This window comes from Pleurodeles waltl, chromosome 3_1 (assembly GCF_031143425.1).
Source record: "Pleurodeles waltl isolate 20211129_DDA chromosome 3_1, aPleWal1.hap1.20221129, whole genome shotgun sequence".
Lineage (NCBI taxonomy): Eukaryota > Metazoa > Chordata > Amphibia > Caudata > Salamandridae > Pleurodeles > Pleurodeles waltl.
In genome coordinates this window covers 1,826,806,564-1,826,828,787 of record NC_090440.1, presented here as the reverse complement: position 1 = coordinate 1,826,828,787, position 22,224 = coordinate 1,826,806,564, and the positions used below count along the sequence as shown (strand labels likewise).

At 46.4% G+C, this 22,224-nt stretch overlaps 1 protein-coding gene across 1 annotated transcript in view; it reads right to left on the bottom strand.

Moving 5' to 3' along the window:
* STAT4 (signal transducer and activator of transcription 4) overlaps positions 1-22,224 on the bottom strand; it is a 522,693-nt gene that overhangs the window by 171,000 nt on the left and 329,469 nt on the right. The gene's annotated exons all lie outside the window — the stretch shown is intronic.

Here is a 22,224-nt window from a genome sequence, read left to right as displayed (position 1 = left end):
TAGGGCAATACTGGGCTTAGCAGACAGCACTGTAGGGCAACTACACACTTCAGGCTGAAGGTCTCAGCTTTGCCTGTACTGGTGCTGATGTGCTTGGAGAAGTACCTATTGGGGGTACTCTAAATAGGTGGAGACGATTCTGAGGTGTTGGGTGATCGTTCTAGTGAAGGGGAGGACGAAGTGCAAAGGCCGTACTTTGGAAGTGGTGTAGGTTCGTTCTGGGGTAAATAGGTTTAGTTGCTTTTTGTGAGTAAAGTGTATGATGTGGGCTAGTTTTGAACCACAAACATTGACCTAGCTGCAAGCATGAATGAGTTTTAGAAGATGGTGAAATAATCTAGGCATGACATTTGACATAGCCTTTTATTATTTTTCAAGATGTATAAAGCACCTTTTTCCCTTCAACCTTCAGCTTTCTTACACATTTTTCCAATCTGCTGTTTCCATTGAGATTTCTAGTCACATATCATGAGAGAGAATATACTTGGAAGGTCAGGAAGGAAAAATTGAGTTATTCAAATCTTACAATCTCAGTCCATAACTATCTGTAACAAGTATCAGATGTGTTGACTTAGATAACGCACAGGTTACAGTGACTTTACAGGTTCAGAGAGCCCTCTGGTCTGTTAAGTTACACCATTCTTACAGTTTCAGGCCGCAGACAGCAACAATGATTATAAATAAAGCTATAAAAATCTGATGCGAAATACATGTGAGTAATGAAATAACACCGTTAGCAGCAAGAACCCTTTGAAACCAAGGAAATTATATTCTCAACATTGGTCCACAAGCCAGCACAATATACACTTAAACTACGAATACAACAATAAAAAAAAAGCCTGTTCTAACTTCCATACTGCAAAACTTGTGGAGGCCGAAAACAGGGATAACTAAATCTTTGACATTGTATGAAAACATATGGACGCTGTTAGAATTGGGGTCTCTGGTTAGCAGCCAGTTTGCATTCTGTTCAAGCAGGGACCCTCACTCTAGTCAGGGTAAGGGAGTTACGCACTTGATAACCCCTGCCCACCCCATTAGTAACTTGGCGCAAGCAGACAGGCTATCTCAAAGGCAATGTGTAAAGTATTTGTAGCAACACACACACACACACACACACACACACACACACACAGTAACACAGTGAAAACACTACAAAATGGACACCAAACCAGTTTAGAAAAATATACTCAACATTTATCTAATTCAAGACCAAAACGACACAAATCCAACATACACAAGCAAAGGCATGAATTTTCAAAATAATAGAATCTTACTCCATAGAAAACAATGGATATGTTGTTGTTACACAAAGTACCTGGTTTGCGTCAAAAATAAAGCCGAGTGGCGAGCGTGCATCAGTAAAGTCGGCGATGTGTCGATTCCTTACTCACAGGTGAGGCCTTGCGTTGTTTCTTCTCCGGTCGGGTAGGCGATGCGTTGCTTTTCTCTCCCGCAAGAGAGTGATGCATCGACTTCCGGAAGGGCACCTCGGATGCGCGCAGATTCACATTGATGTTGATGCCCAGCAATGATGCATGCAAAATCCAACCGCACGTTGATGTAAAACTCTGTTGCGTGGGGTTTGAGTCGATTTTTGCAGCCTCAAGTGGGTGTTGCATCCTTTCTCCAGCTGCAATGCAGGTGATGTGTCGATTTCCCAGCCGCAATGCAGGTGGTGCATTGATTTCAGTCTAGAGGCGGGTGGCACATCATTTTTACAGCCATGTTGCAGGTGGTGCGTCAAAACTTTCCTCGCAGGGCTTCCTGTGCGTGGATTTTATTCCATGTTCTACCAGCTTCACCTTTCAAGGGCCCAGAAACTGGATAGGGCACCACTTGGCAGGAGTCTTAGTAGAGAGTCCAGAGGTTGGCAGAGGAAGTCTTTGATGGCCCTGAGAATTCAAAACAGGAGGCAAGCTCAGTCCAGGTCCTTGGAAGGAAGAAGCAGCAACTTCAGGCCAACGCAGCAAAGCACAGTCACAGGCAAAGGGGCAGTACTACTCCTCCAGCTCGTCAGCTCTCCTCCTTGGCAGAGGTTCCTCTTGGTTCCATCTGAAAATCTGGGGTTTTGGGTCCACTACCTATACCCCTTTCTACCTTTGACTTTCAAAGGAAAGTCTTTGTTGTTCACAAGATCCCGCCTTGCCCAGGCCTGGCCCCAGACACCCACCAGGGGGTTGAAGACTGCATTGCGTGAGGGCAGGCACAGTCCATTCAGGTGTAAGTGTCAGCTCCTCCCTCCACTCTAGCCCAGATGATCCATCAGGATATGCAGACTGCAAACCAATTCTCTTTGTGTCACTGTCTAGTGGAGATTCACAAATGGTCCAACTGTCAGTCTGACCCAGACAAGGAACACACAAGCAGGCAGAGTCACAGAATGGTTTAAGCAAGAAAATGCCCACTTTCTAAAAATGGCATTTTCAAACTGACAATCTAAAAAACAACTTTATCAAAAGATGTATTTTTAAATTGTGAGTTCAGAGACCCCAAACTCCAAATCTCTATCTGCTCCCAAAGGGAAACTGCGCTTAAAAGATATTTAAAGGCGGCCCCTATGTTAACCTATGAGAGGCCTTGCAACAAGGCCTTGCAACAGTGAAAACCGAATTTGGCAGTATTTCCCTGTTAGAACATGTGCAACACATCAGTACATGTCCCACCTTTAACATACACTGCACCCTGCCCATGGGGCTAGCTAGTGCCTACCTTAGGGGTGCCTTACATGTACAAAAAGGGAAGGTTTGGGTCTGGCAAGTGGGTACTCTTGCCATATCTAATTGGCACTTTAAAACTGCACATACAGACACTGCAGTCGCAGGTCTGAGTCATGTTTATAGGGCTACTTATGTGGGTGGCACAATCGGTGCTGCAGGCCCACTAATAGCATTTGATTTACAGGCCCTGGGCACCTCTTGTGCACTTTACTAGGGACTTACTAGTAAATCAAAAATGCCAGTCATGGAAAAGCCAATTACACATGCAATTTACCCAGGGAGCACTTGCACTTTAGAACTGGTCAGCAGTGGTAAAGTGCCCAGAGTACCAAAACCAGCAAAAACAAAGTCCAGCGTACAGTCAAAACATAGGCTGTAGAGGCAAAAAGACAGGGGAGACTATGCCAAGGATACCAGGCCTAACAGACGCCAAAACACATGCTCCCCTGGTCAAACTGACCCCAAAGATAGGTCAGGAGTTAAGTGACATTTAAAAAAAGAAATCAAAATACAAACTAACTTTGGTGCTCCCTCAGTCTCACTCACCTTTACCCCTTCCCCTGTGCCCACTGACACCACCCATACCAATTCACTGATTTTGTTCTCATTACCTAGTGAAGAAGAACTGAAAATCCTCCCTGTTGTGTAAATCCAGCTCACCATTAGACCCATGCTCCTCCCGAATACTGAGAACAATTACAGAAGTCATAGGCCCTGCCTACGCAAAGGTGATCAATGCCTCCCTTTAGACAGCCTCAGTTTCTCTGATATGGAAACAAGCCAGTGTCATTCTACTATTGAGTAAACCCACAGCAGACAGTAAGATCCTATTGGACTTCAGACCCATATCCCTCCTCTAAGCAGCTGCAAAAATTCTGGAATCAGTGGTAAACAACAACTCTCTAAATTTCTGGAATCTAATAACCTTCTACATCCCTCTCAATCACACTTCTGAATGCCACACAGCAACAAAACAACACTGCTAGAAATGTCTGAGTCGCTAAAAATGTCTTTGTATAACAGTCACAATGCTGCACTCATTGTGTTAGACCTGTGGGCATCTTCAACACTGTCCCCCATAACATTCTTGAACAATGCTTGTTCAACTGTGGTATCAGGGGGAATGGCCTTAGAGTGGCTGACCTCTTTCCTTACAGAGCGAGAACACTCGTCTAAACAAAACCACAGTTCTCCAAGGCCAAACCACTTAAATGTGGGGTACCACAAGGCTCCTCATTAAGCCCAACATTATTCAATGTGTATATGTCTCCAGTGGTCACCCTGGTAGAGTCCTTCGGCATCGCCATAGTCTCATATGCTGATGACAATCAGTTGTTTTTCTCCTATGAGGGCAGCACAGACGCTAGCAAGGAATCTTTGTCTAACTGCATGAGAACAGTCTTAGGCTAGCTCATGGAAAGTCAACTACAATGCAATCTGGATAAAATTGAAATCTTGCTGTTTGGTTCTAACCCCAATCCTGGTTGGTCCATGTTATTGGCTTAAGGGCTTCCCCATCACCCTCTTGCCAAATCAGAAACCTAGCAGTTATCTTTAGTAATGACTTATCTTTCACATCTCAGATCCAATCAGTTGCCAGAAACTATATTTAGATCCTACGGGCACTTAGAAAATTCCTTCCCCTGCTTCCTTGGGAGGCCTGCAAAACAGTAGTTCGAGCCACGATTCCCTCCAGGCGCGACTGCGCAAATACCTTGTATTTGGGCTACCCACATACCTTATCTGCCGACTGTAGGTGGTCCAAAATATGGCAGTACACCTTCTTTTCTTTTCAAAAGGTACCCCCACTTCACCCTTCCTTGCCAAGCTGCACCAGCTCCCAGATAGCAAATGGGTCCCCTTCAGAGCACTCACTCTAGCACACCAGGCCCTACATAACACTGGCCTCAGTTATCTGAAAAAAATAATTGAAGAGTACCAGTCTAGCAGAAATTTGTGGTCCAGTAAGGCTCTCCTCGTATTGCTCCCCCCTTTAAGACAATCAGCCTCTTTCCTAGTATGCATAGCCAAAATATGGAACCACCTCCCAATTCAGCTCAGAAGCACAGAAACTGAATGTGCCTTCTGTAAATCTCTAAAATTCTATCTGTTCAGTAAATAAAGCCCTCTGTCCTGCTTCCCCCTTTTACTCTTGTGGGAGCACCAGGACACTCAATTCTGAGTAGCTGTTTGCGCTATACAAACATCATTCATCCATTCATATTTATACTGAAACAGTAGCTTGGCGTTTTAGTATGTAAACCTATTGATCCAAACAAAAACTAGTCATTGCCTGTAAAACTCAAATTTTCTTTGCAAACAACATGTTCCCTCCAAATACTATTTTTTTTCCCGTAAATACAGTTTCATTTTTCAAATATCAGGCTGGTATTTTTATCAAGTATTCCCATATATATTTTCTCACCTAACCTACCCTAACCTAACCTAACCAGACTGTGCAGCAGGCATATTACTCCAGTGAGTTATCTTACTGTATCTGCCACAGTGTTGGATATCCTAGAGCTTCACCCCCATAAAAAACCTTCAAAACAGAAAACACTGAGGCACTCGGCCTGGGTAGTAGGAGCAGAGGCAACTAAGGACTTCCATGAGTTGAAAGGTGCAACCTATGCATACAGTTCAGAAGCAAGGCGGCTACATACCAGCTGCACTACTTACTGTAAAGACGAGTCCAGTGTAAGAGCCCTTCTCTCCATCAGTAGCATTGAAGTCTGTCATTTCACTATGCAGTTTTGAGTGCCTCTCATCCTCTTTTGAAAAAAGAGGTTCCATTTCCATGGGGTTATGTGCCCTGGTATTTTCTGCTGCCTTGAATGATTTTACACACTGCAAATGAGCTAGGAGTCTTTGAACTAAAGTCATAGTTATGTTACTCATTGTTAGATATTGGCTGAGGTATGCACCCTGTCCAAGTAGGGGCAGCAATCCTAGTCAGGATAAGTCAGATACACACCCTAAATTAACCTGTGCTCACCCCCTGGTAGCTTGGCACAGAGCAGTCAGGATTAACTTAAGAGGCAATGTGTAAGGCATTTGTACGACACTTTAATTACAGTAACACAGTGAAAGACACCATGAAAAGACTCCACACCCATTTAGAAATATAGAGAATATGTATCTGACTAAAACAAGACGAAAACAAGACAAAGCCAATCAGTAGAAGTCTAGATATTGATTTTTGAAGAGTATATGTGGGACCAGTGCTTAGAAGTCAATAGCGGTCAAAAGGTTACTTGAGGTCGCAAGGAACCGGTGTAAATCCAAAGTCCAGGTCGACCGCGATGGAAAGTAGGCCGGCTAAATAACCCATGCAGGGCTCACTAAACAGTAGCTGTGCTGCAGCAATGCATTGACGGCGAGGACACAATGGGTTAATATTTTAATTGTACCCAAGGCTCTGTGTCGTCAGGCTCCATAGAAGTGGATGTGATGCATCGCCGTTGGGTCGCGCAGAGCTGAGTTGTCAGGCCAAGCAGTGTGTGAATCCGTTGTTGTCGGGCATTTGCAGCGTTTCCATCAGAGGTGCGATGCGCCAATGTTTCTTCCGCACTTGGGGCGATGCCTAGCTTTTTAAAGTTTGTAGCTGCAGAACCCACTTCTGAGGCTCAGGACTAGAGAGGGGCATCTCAGGCAAGGATAGGACTCACAGACAGCAGAATGCAGAGCACCAGGAGAGTTGCAAGTAGTCTTTGATGTCCCTGAGACTGCAGAAGAACAGGGGGCAAGCCAGCAGGCCCTTGGAGACTCTTGGATGCAAGGATGTAGAGAACAAGTCCAGTCCTTCTCAATGCAGGACAGAAGACACAGGCAGCAGGCCAACATAGCAGACCATACAGCAAAGTGGTAGTCCGTCCTACAACACAGCATACAGCAGAAGTAGGCCAACACAGCAATGCAGTTGCAGAGTGGAAGTCCCTCCTGGTGCATAGCAGTCCTTCTTCCTGGTAGAGTGTCCTTGGTTCCAGGAGAGATCTGATTTGGTGAGGTTTGGGTTCCAGTATTTACACTTTGGTGCCCTCGTTCTGGAAAGTAGGAGAAATGTCCAGGCCTTCCTTTGAAATCCACAAGATCCCTGTCCTGCCCTCCCTGGCTTCAGACACTCTACAGCAGGTTATGCAGCCCTTTGTGTGAGGAGAGGCACAGCCCTATTCAGGAATAAGTGTCAGCTCCTCCCACCCATCTAGCCCAGGAAGACCCATCAGTCTGGTGATAAGCCATTAGTATGCAAATGTCATGCCCAAGTGTGAGTGTCTAGAGGGAATGCACAGAGAAAAGTTGTCCCACTGCCCCAGGTGTGTATTCAGAGACAGGCAGAGGCACAGAATGGTTGAAGTAAGAAAATGCCAACTTTCTAAAAGTGACAAATTCAAACTTACAATTTGAAATCCGACTTCACCATAAATTGTGATTTTAAATTGTGAGCCCAGGGACAGCAAACTCCATATGTCTATCTCTCCCCAATTGCAAATTATGTTGGGAAGTAATCCCAATGCTATCCTTTGGGTGAGATAGGCCTTGCAATAGTGAAAAATTAATTCAAGAGTTATTCACTATCTGGATATGTTAAAGAGTTATTCAATATCTGGATATATTAAACTTAAAAGTTAATGTCCAATGTATTACATACACTGCACCCTGCCCTTAGGGAAACTAGGACATACCTTAGGGGTGATCTACATGTAATAAAAAGGAAGGGTTGGTCATGGCAAGTGAGTGTACTTGACAAGTCATAATGGAAGTTTAAAACTGCACCCACAGGCTCTGCAGTGGCAGGCCTGAGACATGATTGAAAGGCTACTGTAGTCGGCGACAGAGTCTGTGCTGCAAGCCCACTAGTACCATGTAATTTGGGCAAATAAAATGCACTTTGCTGGGGGCGTACATGTAAATTAAATATGCCAACTAGGGAGAGGCCAATGTTACCATGTTTTGGACTACAGAGCACCTGCACTTCAGCACTTGTCAGCAGTGGGAAAGTGCTGAGAATCCCAAATGTAAGCAAAAATCAAGCAGAAAAACAGGAGGTCACAGGGAAACAAATCAAGGGGAGGCCAGGTCTAACACTGAAGTAACATGTTCAGACTGTAGATTTTTTTCATACTGTGTGTATTTTATTACACCTGCCCTTTACTTCACATACTTAATTTACCCTTTGTGTGTTCTACCACAAGGTTGAGCTTCTAGAGATAACTCTTGGAATACATTTTGCCCAAGCTATGCAGATCATCTCTCGACGTCCATTATAGAATGCTCTGGGAGAGCGAATGAGACCATGTGTGGGGCCAGCAGAGGTAGGAAACCACTTAGAAATCTGGCACCTGGTTCCTCTGGTGATGTGGCTTAATCGAAAGATGTGCATTAAAAGGAGGGCTGATAAAAAAATGACTATCACGAGCCACTGTAGACACATATAGGTGGTCATTATGAACATGGTGGTCAGGACGGACACGCCGGAGGTGGCTGTCATTACCGACAACCACTTGGCATATTCTGAACACAGTAGTGAACTGGCTGCAGAGCAGCCAGTTCAATACCACCCGCTGCCAAGCCAGATTTGACTGCCGGGCCGACTGTGGGCACATTCGACCCGGTGGTGGAGGCTGGACAGGCGGTGGGATTATGATCCCATTTCCACCAGGGATTCTCTGGCGAGTTACCCTGCCAGGTAAACCCTGGCAGAAAGCATAAGGGTGACAGAAATGATCATTCCTGTCACATGTATGTGACACGCCAGGCCCCTCCCCCTTTCCACTATCCCTACCCAAACCCCAAGCCCCTAGAACAGCCCAAAACTCCCACCCACCGAAAACCAGCCCCCCAACCCTCCACCCCTAAAAGCCCATGTAGGTCCCCCCACCTCAGCCCTCATCATCCCCCACCCCCACACCGCTTCATACAGGACCCCCAATCCATATGCACCCATTCACTAACATGCACACACGCATACATGCACTCAGACACACATCGCCCCCACATCCACTCACGCACACCCCCATGCACTCACACACACACACCCCTTCCTTCTCGAACAGCACTTACCTCTTCCATCGCGCTGCTCCAGGAGGGAACGGACTCCCTAGATGCTGCTCTGCCACCATCGCCGCCTCTCCATACACCGCCACACCTATAACTGCTTCATTATAGGCATGGTGGTGTATGGAGTGATGTTGCGGTGAGGGTGGAGCAGCATCCACCGACCGCCAGCATGGCGCATGCCTGCCCTCACCGCCATCAATGGTGGGATGCCGGCCGCCAACATTGGCGGTCTTTCATTGACCGCCGGCACAGATGGCAGCGGAGCATCCTGCCAAAATCATAATGATCCCCTAAGAGTTTTTTGGTGAGCTATAAGTCTGCGGACCAAAGGTTTAGTTTTTTACGTAACAAGACGAAATGCAACAAAACCTTTGGATTCAATTACTACTGGAATTTCCTTAGTTCTAAGAGAATGTTTAGTAGCCCAACAGTTTCCATATAATTATTGGAAGTGCCACAATCAATAAGCACAGGAACTGAATGCTAGACAGAAGAGATGAACAGAATAAACAGAATGAGGCTTGGTAACATCCTTAGAAGAGGTGAGTTTCTAAGTTTTCTAATGCCTTTTAAAATCATTTAGTTCGATTTGGACAGTCACTGATAAAGTCTCCTTTCAGCCCATAGAAAAAAAAAAATGCAGTTTCTTGCTTCTGAATCTTTCTTCCTCGGCCAAAGGACCACGTGTAGAGACCACCTGTCTGGGTTCTTCTTTGACTCTTTCAGAATTTACTGTAGGCTTAAACTGAGGCTTAGACGTAGGGGTAATTACTATTTGTTTCTTACGCTCAAGATGCCTCTAGTGAATTCTGTGATTTATTTGAATAGTAAGTTAAGTGAGATTGCACAAACGTTTCGGTCTGGAGACACAAGCTGTTTCACCTTTCAATTCTTCCCTCAGCTCTTTGGGAAAGAGGAGAAATAAGGAAAATCTGGCCACTCAACTTACCTTCTGAGTGCTTGTACTGCCACTTGATAAAGTTTGTTTTGACCAATGACTTTGTGTTTCACCACTGCGCATATTAGTTGCTCAATGTTCACTAGTAGCACATGGTATGTTTTGTTCAGTTTAGCCGCCTATGGGCTTTGACATGGCATTAGCCATTGCTTTCTGTATTCAGTTTAGCCGCCTATGGGCTTTGACATTGCATTAGCCATTACATTCTGTATTCTGCCTATTGGCTTTGACATGCTGTATCTAGTCTAGCCGCCTATTGGCTTTGACATTGCATGCCTATTGACTTTGACATGATGTATTCAGTTTAGCTGCCTATTGACTTTGACATGCTATTAGATATTCTGCCTATTGGCTTTGACATGATATCATATATTACATTTTGTATTCAGCTCCGCTGCCTATTGGCTTTGACATGATATCATATATTACATCTTGTATTCAGCTCAGCTGCCTATGGGCTTTGACATGATATTATACATTGCATTTTGTATTCAGCTTAGATGCCTATTGGCTTTGACATGACACTAGACATTGCATTTGATATTTAGGTTAGCTGCCTATTGCCTTTAACATGACATTGCATTTGATATTTAGGTTAGCTGTCCATTGCCTTTAACGTGGAGTTAGACATTGCAGTTGAGAATCCAAGCTGTATTTTTCCAAGCTGTGTTTTTGCACCAGATGAACCAAGATGTTTTGCTCTCACAGTAGACTAGACCTGATAAGAGAGGGTACATGGGCGTTGTTTTTCCTCGCTTGAGCTTGGGAACAGGAGTAGTCTTGGAGACCTGGCCAGTCTCCAAAAGGCTTGCTCAGTTTCCCAGGTCTGAGAGGAGGGGGCACACCTTTGTAACGAATGTAACAGGCTGCAGAGAGTCAGATTCGAATCTGCCGGACCTCGTGCTGGAGCTTGGCGCCAGCTGCCAGCATCCCGTGTGGGTAGATGAAACTCTTTCTCGCGGCTGACAGGGGTCATCAGCTTGCAGACCTTAGAAAGATGTAGCTGTAAATAGTTCCTACACGGTGAAGTATTTGTTTTGCTTTGCATTCAATATCTTATAAATATAACCTGCTGTGTATATTGCAAACTGATATATTTTGTTTGATTAACGCGGACTGGAAAGCTACTAATTTGTCATTCATATAACAACAATAAAAGTCTTCTTTGACCTCAGAAGTGCATTTCTGTTGTGTTATGTTAGTGCTTAGAAACTAAATAAGAGGAAAGCACTACAATTGGTACCAGAAGTGGGGTCGGTTATTAAGAGGTGATTAAGAAGGGGTTTGACGAGTTAGTAGATTTCTAAGTGCACACTTTAAAAGTGTAATTGTTTTTTGTTGTTTGGAGAGTTACAGAAATTGTTTTTTGTTGTTTGGAGAATCACAGTAGCACGGCAGACCATGTCTGAGAATACATGTGTTGATGAACTGCCTGATGGTGCTAAGAAAAACTGTGAATTGTTTTCTGTTTGGGGAATTACAGAAGAAAATGCATGTGTAGCTAAAAGGCCTGATAATGTTTTGAGAAATAATTCCCGTTGTATATATGTAGAAAAAGTGTGTTTTGGAAGTAATGATGACAGAAAGGTCTGGATACCTTTATCTGCTTACAGAGAAATGCAGGAGAAATGTAGGAAGTTGGAACATGAAAATAGGAATTTACGTGAGCAAATTAGCCCGACTGAAAGTTATAAAAAGGCTGTTTTTGAACAATCTTTCTTTTCCCATTCCAGTAATGAGGGGGTTAAGACAGCTCCGAGCTGCTTTGAGTTTTCGTGTGAGCCAGGGTTTTTGGCAGACAAAATGCATTCCTTAACTGATAACATGGACGAGAGAGCTCAGAATGTGATTTACGAGTTACCGTTGCAAAATGCACAAGTAAAACGAAGGATTTTAGAGCAAGACACCCCGAGTTTCATTAGCTTGTTTGATTTTTGGAAAAAGAATAGCCCTCATTTGAGTGAAATCCTAACACTTTTGTATATGGTCACTGTGAAAAATTATATGCAGTTGCGCGCTTGTGATTTGGCAAATGAAATAATGCAGACTTTAGGTTTCTGCGCAGTGCAAGAAGGAAATACTTATGTACATGTAACTCAAGAACAAGGAAAGAAAATAGTGCCCCTAGCTAGAATCATACAATGGATCTGGTGCTTGCAAGACAGGGATAGAGTACCACAGATAAAAGAATTACCGATGAAATTGTGTGCACCATTTGAATTCGTGTCTACTGAAGATAAAAAGTATGTTTGTTTTACTAATGATTCATTGACTGAAATGTTGTTTTCTGGCACCGTAGAAGGAACAGCGTTGTATAATGTGTGTCAGATTTTAAAGCAAGAGCTACATGAGATGTGTCATTTTTATGCTGATTTTTGGTTCTTTGATAATGTTTTAGCCACATGGCTTGTACCTAACTGGTTCAATTACCTTGCAGATGTTAATGAGAAAAATTCAGAGAGAGAAGTGTTCACCCAGAATTCTGCCTTAGTGGGGATGGCTAAGTGGGTGCCCCAGAAATGTGAACAGCTGAGAGAAAAAGCCACTTACAGGTGGGCAGAGATGAGAGAGATGCACATTCCCCTAGTTTTGATAAAAACTGTGCAGCACGCACAAAAGCAATCTGTCATGCAAGCAGTCACAGAGCAGTTGGGGAGAGGAACGTTACCAGAACAGAAATGGCAAATTGATCAGGTTTTAGGGAGAGTGATTGCTGCAAATTACCAAGGAAAAATCGAAATTATGCTGATACCTAGAAAATAATCTGATTCATTCATACAAATTGGAGACAGAATGGCCCAACTTGGCAAAAATGCAGTAAATGGAGGTTTGGTAAAGAATGAGTCTGCCCCAGCCCTTCTGACAGTGCAAGAGAAGGGAAGCTGTGGCGCAGCAGATAAAAACCTCAGTGCTGATGTGTGGGCTGAAGCCCCAAGTGATCCTCCAGAATCTGCAGAAAATATAACAAAGGGCCCCAAAAACGTCCTGCTGATTATAAAACAGGGAAAGAAAGAGGAAGGGTGCAGTTTAAATGAAAAATGTTATTTGCAAGAAAAGTCATACTTGTTTCTTTTGCAGATCCTACCACGTTTCGCCACTGTCCCTGAGTGTGCTGTGTGGTTCCCCTTCCGGTGTGTGCGTGTGGGGTCGGGGAAGGGACCGAACCCCCAACCTGAACCTGGCTGAGTAAAGTGCCAGCACCATGGATCCATTTTGCGCAAACTGCGCCTTCAGTTCTGTGATTTTTTTTTTTCCCTCTCGTATGGAACTCTGACTTTTGCTTACCTTCCAGAAAACCTTTCAGGTGGACCGTGCCTCTTTACATGAGCAGAACTCATGCCACATCAAATTGCTAACACTGTTGAATTAGAGACTCATTCAGAGTATAAAAATTGCCCAGTCTTTTCTATGTAGATGTATCTGATGTGAAAGGTTATGAAATCTATATGTTAATTCACTTCTATTGCTTTACAGGGATTGCTTTGATATAATGTTTTTTTTTGTGCCGATGTTTTTTGTTTTTGTTTGAAACAAGAGATATGTGAAACAAAAATTCATTGGTCAAAGGGCGGAATGTACTGCCACTTGATAAAGTTTGTTTTGACCAATGACTTTGTGTTTCACCACTGCGCATATTAGTTGCTCAATGTTCACTAGTAGCACATGGTATGTTTTGTTCAGTTTAGCCGCCTATGGGCTTTGACATGGCATTAGCCATTGCTTTCTGTATTCAGTTTAGCCGCCTATGGGCTTTGACATTGCATTAGCCATTACATTCTGTATTCTGCCTATTGGCTTTGACATGCTGTATCTAGTCTAGCCGCCTATTGGCTTTGACATTGCATGCCTATTGACTTTGACATGATGTATTCAGTTTAGCTGCCTATTGACTTTGACATGCTATTAGATATTCTGCCTATTGGCTTTGACATGATATCATATATTACATTTTGTATTCAGCTCCGCTGCCTATTGGCTTTGACATGATATCATATATTACATCTTGTATTCAGCTCAGCTGCCTATGGGCTTTGACATGATATTATACATTGCATTTTGTATTCAGCTTAGATGCCTATTGGCTTTGACATGACACTAGACATTGCATTTGATATTTAGGTTAGCTGCCTATTGCCTTTAACATGACATTGCATTTGATATTTAGGTTAGCTGTCCATTGCCTTTAACGTGGAGTTAGACATTGCAGTTGAGAATCCAAGCTGTATTTTTCCAAGCTGTGTTTTTGCACCAGATGAACCAAGATGTTTTGCTCTCACAGTAGACTAGACCTGATAAGAGAGGGTACATGGGCGTTGTTTTTCCTCGCTTGAGCTTGGGAACAGGAGTAGTCTTGGAGACCTGGCCAGTCTCCAAAAGGCTTGCTCAGTTTCCCAGGTCTGAGAGGAGGGGGCACACCTTTGTAACGAATGTAACAGGCTGCAGAGAGTCAAATTCGAATCTGCCGGACCTCGTGCTGGAGCTTGGCGCCAGCTGCCAGCATCCCGTGTGGGTAGATGAAACTCTTTCTCGCGGCTGACAGGGGTCATCAGCTTGCAGACCTTAGAAAGATGTAGCTGTAAATAGTTCCTACACGGTGAAGTATTTGTTTTGCTTTGCATTCAATATCTTATAAATATAACCTGCTGTGTATATTGCAAACTGATATATTTTGTTTGATTAACGCGGACTGGAAAGCTACTAATTTGTCATTCATATAACAACAATAAAAGTCTTCTTTGACCTCAGAAGTGCATTTCTGTTGTGTTATGTTAGTGCTTAGAAACTAAATAAGAGGAAAGCACTACAGTGCTTAACATTTAATCAAAGTTTTTATGATTGCTGGAATTTCTTCTTGTGTGGAGTAATTGTGATCCTGGCAGTCGAAGGGTTTCTTAAATTGAGTAAGCAAAACTGAAAGGATTCCAAGGAGCAGACTGGCTTGGGAAATCAATGAGAAGGGGGTGTGGGCACGATAAGGCATTTTCAGTAATATTGGTAATGGTAAAATCCCACCTTCACTCCATCATTAGCATATACATGCAGCTTGTAGGGAAAATAAATTTGACATGTATAAAGAAACTAAGGTGGTCATTATGAACATGGCGGCAAACACCACCCCACCAGCGGTGGTGGTAACTACCGCCAACATGCTGGCGGTCCGGACTGCCAAATAATGAAGCACATGAGAAACAACTAGCGGTCCATCCACATACCGCCATCTTTGTAGTCCGACTAGGACGGAGGAGGCCACCCACAGGCCGGCAGAAAGGTCCTACCCGCCCACCAAATAATGAAACACAAGACCTCCGGCAGTTCCAGGCCGGGAACCACCCCCAGGCAAAGCATGGCGGAAACAAACAATATAAAAGGAAACATCCACACACCACAAGCCGACGCAGACATGGAAAGAGAGTTGGAAATAATGCCAGTGCTGCTCTTTGCCATATACCTCCACGACCGAGACCACCAACGAAGACGATGACGGTAAGTACCACAACCTAGTACACATGGGAAGAAAGGGCACATTTACACACCCACTCCACCCACACCCACACCACAACGCACTCCCAACCCCTCCCACCATCCCAAGCCATACATACCATAACAAGATGTACTTACCAGACACAGGGCAGCAAAGACCTGCACCAAAGTACACACATGGGCACACCACACCCCCACAGTGAAATGCTGAACAATGTCACTATATGGTGCGAACAGCACTACTGGGCACTCAAAGTTTATTTGAACCAAAAAACAGTATTGTCCAAATAAGGCCATTAGCCAGTCCATTTTAAAATCCTTGAAGGGCGAAAATAGACTCCCATATGTGCAAAGGGTATTCCACTTGAAAGGGGCATCAATGGGGCAGCCAGCCACCTCAGGGAACAAGGGGAGGGGGTGGTGGGGTGGGGACTTACGTCTGGAAGGGGGGGCTTGGGCTTAAGTTTGGGTAGTGGAGGGGGTTTGGGCTTGCCCTTGAAAGGAGGGGGAGTGGGCTTGGACCGGGGGTGGCAGAGGGACCTGGGCCAACACAGGGCTTCTTACTCCCTGGGGAAGGGGCACCGGAATGGGAAGGGCGGACTGGGGTGGACTCGGACGTTGAAGCAGTGGACTGGACAAGGCGATGGGCATGTTTAGGGACGAGACAGGGTGGGCTAGTGGGTTCGAACAGGTCAATACAGGAGAGGAAAAGCTTCTTAGGGGCAGTTGGGGGGATTTGGAGGCAGGTATGTGAGTGGAGGTTGAGGGATTGCTTGTACCAGGTGTAGATGTGCCGGACATGGATGCAGGTGCCTGTAAAGTATGCTGATGTGTGGTAGATGCGTGTGGTGTGGATGTCTGCAAATGTTTGAGTATTTTGGGAGGGGGAGGGGGACACAGTGGGGCAATACAGGCTGCCAGTGTACATGGATGTTGTCTGGGTTTCTGCAGGTCTGGTGAGAGTGCTGCACATGTATATCAATGTAGTTGTGGTGAGTGCGGTGTTGTGTCTGGGGTGCATATCTGGATGTCAGATGTTGTGGTGACTGCATGAATGGAGCAGCAGCAGTGACTGAGGGTGCAGTGCGTGTGGGTATGCATGGTGAGGTGACAGACAGAGTGGTGGGGAGGATGACACACGAGGGAAGTGGATGTTGTTGTGTGTGCTTTTGTATGTCGGGTGTGTGCATGCCTGTGGTGGGAAGTGTGGTTCTTGTGTTTGTCTGCGTGCTTCTTGTGTGTTGATGTGTGTGCATGGCTGTCTGTACATGTGCTTGGAATGGGAGAAGGGAGTAGGGATGCTGGAAGGGGTAGAGGTGGTGGGGGGTGACGGAAAGACCAGGGACACTGGCTGCCATCAAAGAGGAGGCCAGAGCCTGAAAAGATCTCTGTAGGCCAGACATGGCACCATGAATGCTCTCCAGGTATGCATTGCATTGCTGCATCTGGGATGCCAGCCCCTGGATGGCATTCACGATGGTTGTCTGCCCTACAGAGATGGTTCTCAGGCGGTCAATAGCCTCCTCCGTGAGGGCAGCAGGGCTGACTGGGGCAGGGGATGAGGTCCGTGGGGTGAAGGAGACGCCCACCGTCCTGGGTGAGCGGGCACAGGCAACTGGATGGGGAGCAACTGGGAGGGCGGTGATGGCATGGGGAGTGGCAAAAGATGGTATAGAATGGAAGCGCCCAGTAGAGTCCACCACCACCAGGAAGCTCCCATTGGAGGAGGTGTCAAAGTCACTATGTCCATTGGTAGTTGCCTCCCCTGTGGTACTCCCCTTGCCCTCAAACCCACTGGTCCCCTTGCCATCCACCGACTCTGCCTCCTTGGAACCGTAGGCTGCTGCATACCCACTCGCCGGTGCCACTGCTCCCTTGTCAGATGATGCTGATGTACACAAAGGACACGAGCACAGGGGTAGAGAGACAAAACATGTGAGAACTTTGACAAAACCTGAATATATGTACATCTCTGGCTCACGCACACTCCCATCCAGGTCACACACCTACACACAGAACCTACAACATACATGACTGTGCCCCTGACTAGTGGCCATTACCCCAGAATACACAACATTACTCACAGCAAACACAGACCTGATAAACTGTGTGGAGTACACCCATGGGAGACCATGCCCAGCCAATGCACTTACTAGTCAATGAGGCCACAAAGCATACCAGATGACAGAAAGGGGACCCCCCCCATTGGCCTATTGGGACCACCCAAACTAGCCCTCACACCATTACAGGGACTTTGAGGGGGCAGGACTCCAGGAACACACCTGTCCAAGTGCCTGGCACTAGCAAGCATACATACGACAGCACCAACATACAGCCATCAAAGCAGTATAACAACAGTGTTAGTACTCACCCCCTTGCAGCTGCTGTGCTGCTTTCAAGCGCCCATCCAGATCCGGATAGGCCACTGCCGGACTGCATGCCATTAGGGGGGACGGGCACCCCTTCCTCGTTGGGAGGCCTTCCCCAGCTGGGACTCTTCGGTCTTCCTGGCCCACCGCCTCAGGTCCTCCCACCGCTTCCTGCAGTGGGTGCTCCGCTGGTTGTAGACCCCCAGGGTCTGCACCTCTTTGCCGATGGCTTGCCACAGGCCTTTCTTTTGATGGGCGCTGACCTGCATGGGACACTCAGAGCAAAGAAACAGACATCAGTATGTGTGCACCGAATACAGATGACATGTTGTTCCCTATGGAGCGGCCATTGTTGAAAGCCATGTTATCAACTCACATACAGTACATGCCAGACAGTCTACGGCTGGGCAGTCACAAATCGAACCCACATGCATACAGGCATCCGCCACAATCACACACATCTAAGGATGACAGACATCAACTCACCTGCTCCTCTGGTTGCCCATACAACTTGGCATACAGGGGTAGGACCACGTCCACCAGCTTCTCCAGCTCCTCCACAGTGAAGGCTGGGGCCCATTCCCATGTGACCCACACCATCTCAGGGACAAAAGTCAGGACACAGCAGCACACGCAGTGGAGTACTACCCTGCACGAGAATCAGGAGTCAAGTGTCAAGGGTCTGATGACATGGCATAGGTACCGTGGCGGTGTGCTCCGTCACCGCCTGCGGCGATGATGATTGGCCCAGGTTCCCCATTGACAACCATGTCATCCAATGATGGGGTTCACAGCAGTGAACACCTCCTTCCGCCATGACGAATAACGCCAGCGGAATGAAGTCACTTCCACTCCCTCATACCTGGATGGCAGGAGGCTGCCATTTTGCTACCACCACGTCACCATAGCCTGGCCAGGGGCCTCATCCAGACCCTCAAAATCTACAACCTTAGTCGCTTGCTGACATGAGTTTAGGATCCTCACATGCACCCATCTTTGGAATTGTGTCCACTGGGATGTCATTATAACAGAGTTGACTCAGCACACATATGCTTGACGGTATACTTCATACTTTGCATCTGTGTGTGTTTCCTACGTGTCGCACTTACATTGATACAGTGACATCATGTGTTGCAGGTGTATGTTTATACTCAATATGCATTCTTTCCTCCACCATAGGTACAGACCCATGTGGCGAGGGAGGGCCCCATCTGTTTACAGACCTCAGGTTGATATGGAAACTATGGTGGAACGTCACATCATTGTCACTTACAGACTCAATAGAGCTACTGTCCATGACCTCTTTGCTTTAATGGATCTTTACTGAAACCGGCTAATCGGAATCAGAATGCCATCCCTATAACTGTGCAAGTTCTATCTGTACTCCATTTTTTGGCTACAGGCTCATTTCAGGTGACAGTGGGCATGGGTGCAGGAGTTTCACAGCCAATGATCAGCCTCAAAATTCCTGGATGCATTCGTCCAACACCTGCAAACAAATGTCCAGTTTCCCCAAAGGGCTGAACTTCCTGCCATCAAATCTGGATTTTATGCCTTTGCCAACATCCTACACGTGATTGGTGCCATTGATGGAACCTACATAGCTCTCATACCCCCAAGAGTGAATGAACAGGTGTACAGGAATCAAAATAACTATCACTCCATGAATAGACAATTGGTGTGTACTGCTGATCAACACATTTCACATGTCAATGCCAGGTTCCCAGGCTCAGTCCATGATTCCTTTGTCCAGAGAAACAGCAGTGTACCACACTTGATGGGACAACTACAAGTGGACCGAGCATAGCTCATAGGTGAGTGTGTATGACACTGGATCTGTACATAGCTGCCAGCCAGCCAATATGCATGTAAAGTCAGTTTCTTAAGGTCCTGTTTCACCCACTTTTACAGGTGATTCTGGCTACCCCAGCTTGCAATGGCTGATGACCCCTGTGAGGAATCTCAGGACAGATGCTGAGAGGAATTATAATGATGCCAATGGACTTACTAGGAGGGTGATTGAGCGCACTATAGGTCTCCTGAAGGCTAGATTTTGTTGCCGCATCTCTCTGGGTGATCCCTGTGCCATGTCCCTGACAAGACGTGTAAGATAGTGGTGGCCTGCTGCATGCTGCACAACTTGGCTGTGAGGAAAGCTATCCCCCTTCTGTAAGAGGAGGGTGCTGTACAACCAGCCCTGCAACCTCAGGGAGGGGATGAGAGTGATGGTGATGAAGAAGAGCGGGAAGATCTCAACTCCAAGAGCCAGCTGATCCACCTATACTTCCAGTGACTATGAGGTACTGTTCACTGATGCTGATGTCTTCACTGCATAGTTTCAGTCTGACTCATGCAATTGGTAATGTGGTGTCTATAGTCTTTGACACTGTTAACTGATGTCTGAAGTGGCATGTGCCAGGGAACCCAATAGTAGGTACAGTCTAACATACTTCAGACACTACAGTGCGTTGAATCCCCTCCTGCAATAAAGGTATGATTATGAAATTGAACGGCTAATGCATACACACTCACAAGCGATATCTCATATTGACGAAGGACATATGATTTGAGTGCATAGGTGTATTTATTAAGTGACAAAATATACATATTTTGTGGAACAGTGATAGGGAGTGGCATTTGATGCATATCCATACTCAGGTACATATGCTCAGCTGTTGGTAGCACTGGGTTTTGTTCCATGTGGCCATTGGTAGATGGTGGGATGGCAGTGGCAAGTCAACAAGGGAGCACAGTGGCACACAAGGGAGACAGTTCAGGGCAGAGTTACTTCCTAGCAGTGGGCTTGGTCTTGGCTGCTGTTTCAGTGGATGTCGGGGTCTGAGGGAACGTTTTCGTGACTGGAGCTGGGCTGCAGGGGTAAGAGTGCTAGTTTCCTGGGTGTCCTCTGGCAGTGCCACCAGTCCAGTAGCTGCTGCAGATGTAGATGGCAGGGAAGTGTCCTGGCTAGTGGTAGGGGCTTGCAGGTGGGTGGAGGTCTCAAACTGGCTGTGGTACTGGTGCTGCAGCACCCCTGCAATGGTGGCCATGGTGGCATTGAGCTGTTTCCATTGCTCCATGGCCTCCTGGTGGTGTGCTATCTGCAGCCTCTGATTCTGCTCCAATGTGGCCAGGATCTGGCCCATCCTGTCCTGTGTATGGTGGTATGCTCCCAGGACCTCAGATATCACCTCCTGGGCTGCTGAATCCATCCTTTGGCTACTCCCCTAGGTCACTGATGTCCTCACACTGGCCCTAGCCCCCTGTGCCTGTGTCCCCTGCACAGGTCTGGCAGTCCCACTTGCACTGGGCCCCTCATTTCCCTGCCTGTTGGTGGGTGGAGACTGTGGCCTCTGTACATGTGGCCCGCCAGTCTGTGGCCGGGAGACATTGGTGTGGGGTCATTTGGCCAGAGCTGATGATAGGGGCTGGGTGGTAGGGATATCAGTGGTATCCTGGATGGGGCTGCTGGAGGGTGACAGTCCAGGACTCTGTGATGAGCCAGGGTATTCCTCAATTTCCATACATCCCTCTCCACTCTCCTGAGTGGGGCCTCTGTCTCCGTGTAGGGCGCTGGCACTCCTTGGCATTTCCATCTGGGTGGCATGGGTGATGGTGCCTGTCGGGGGGAAATGGACATGTGGGTGTCAGGTACTTTTTCGACAATTGCTGCACAGCTCTGCCCTATTTTGTGCTTATATTCCCCTGTCGTGGCATGCAAGGTCCCTTCGTGTACATATCTTTGCATTTTGTGCGGGGTGGAGGTGCATTGTGGGTGCTGTAGTGCCACTGGCAATCTATGCAGGGGTAGGTGACTGTGCACAGGATGCAGGATGGAGGTCTGTTTGTGGGATTGTGGGCATGCAGGGTAGCTGGATGTGGGTGTTGTGGACTGGCTGGGGATGGGGTCCTGGTGGTAGTGAGAGGAGTGGGGTGATGGATGCATTATAGGTGGGGTGACTGTTAATGTATTGTAGTTGACTTGCCCAAGTCCAGTCCTCCAGTGAGTCCAGTGAGGCCCTCCGGGTGCAGGATAGCCAGGACCTTCTCCTCCCAATCGGTGTAGTCGGGGGTGTAGGTGGGGGACCTCCACCAGTCTTTTGCACGGCGATGTTGTGCCTGGACTCTCAATACATTTCCAAATTCTGAATGTCACTTTGTAAAAGACTTGGGGCCTGCTTACGACCATGGTGGAGGGGATTACTCCATCCTAAACGTGACAGATATACTGCCCGCTGTATTACAAGTTCCGTTATACCCTATGGAACTTGTAAAATGGCAAACGGGATATCTGTCACTTTTGGAACGGAGTAATCCCCTTTGCCAAGGTTGTAATGAGGCCCTTGGTGCCAGGATTACTAAAATTTGATATGATACAGCAAGACAACTTGCTGTGCTGCACTGCATCAAATGAAGAGAGCAGGAATGCACCATATTTCTGCTCTTTCTCTCTGCTGCCTGGCACCTATGTACCTTTGCACCATGGTACATAGGTGCCTGCATTAGTGCTTCATTACAGACAGGCTTGTTTTTGTGCAGGAAGGGATATCTGCCTGCACAAAAACAATTCTCAGATGCATTTTCCTCTGTTTATGCATACTGCAGAATACAGCACAAGTAGAAGGAGAACATAATGAGAGGT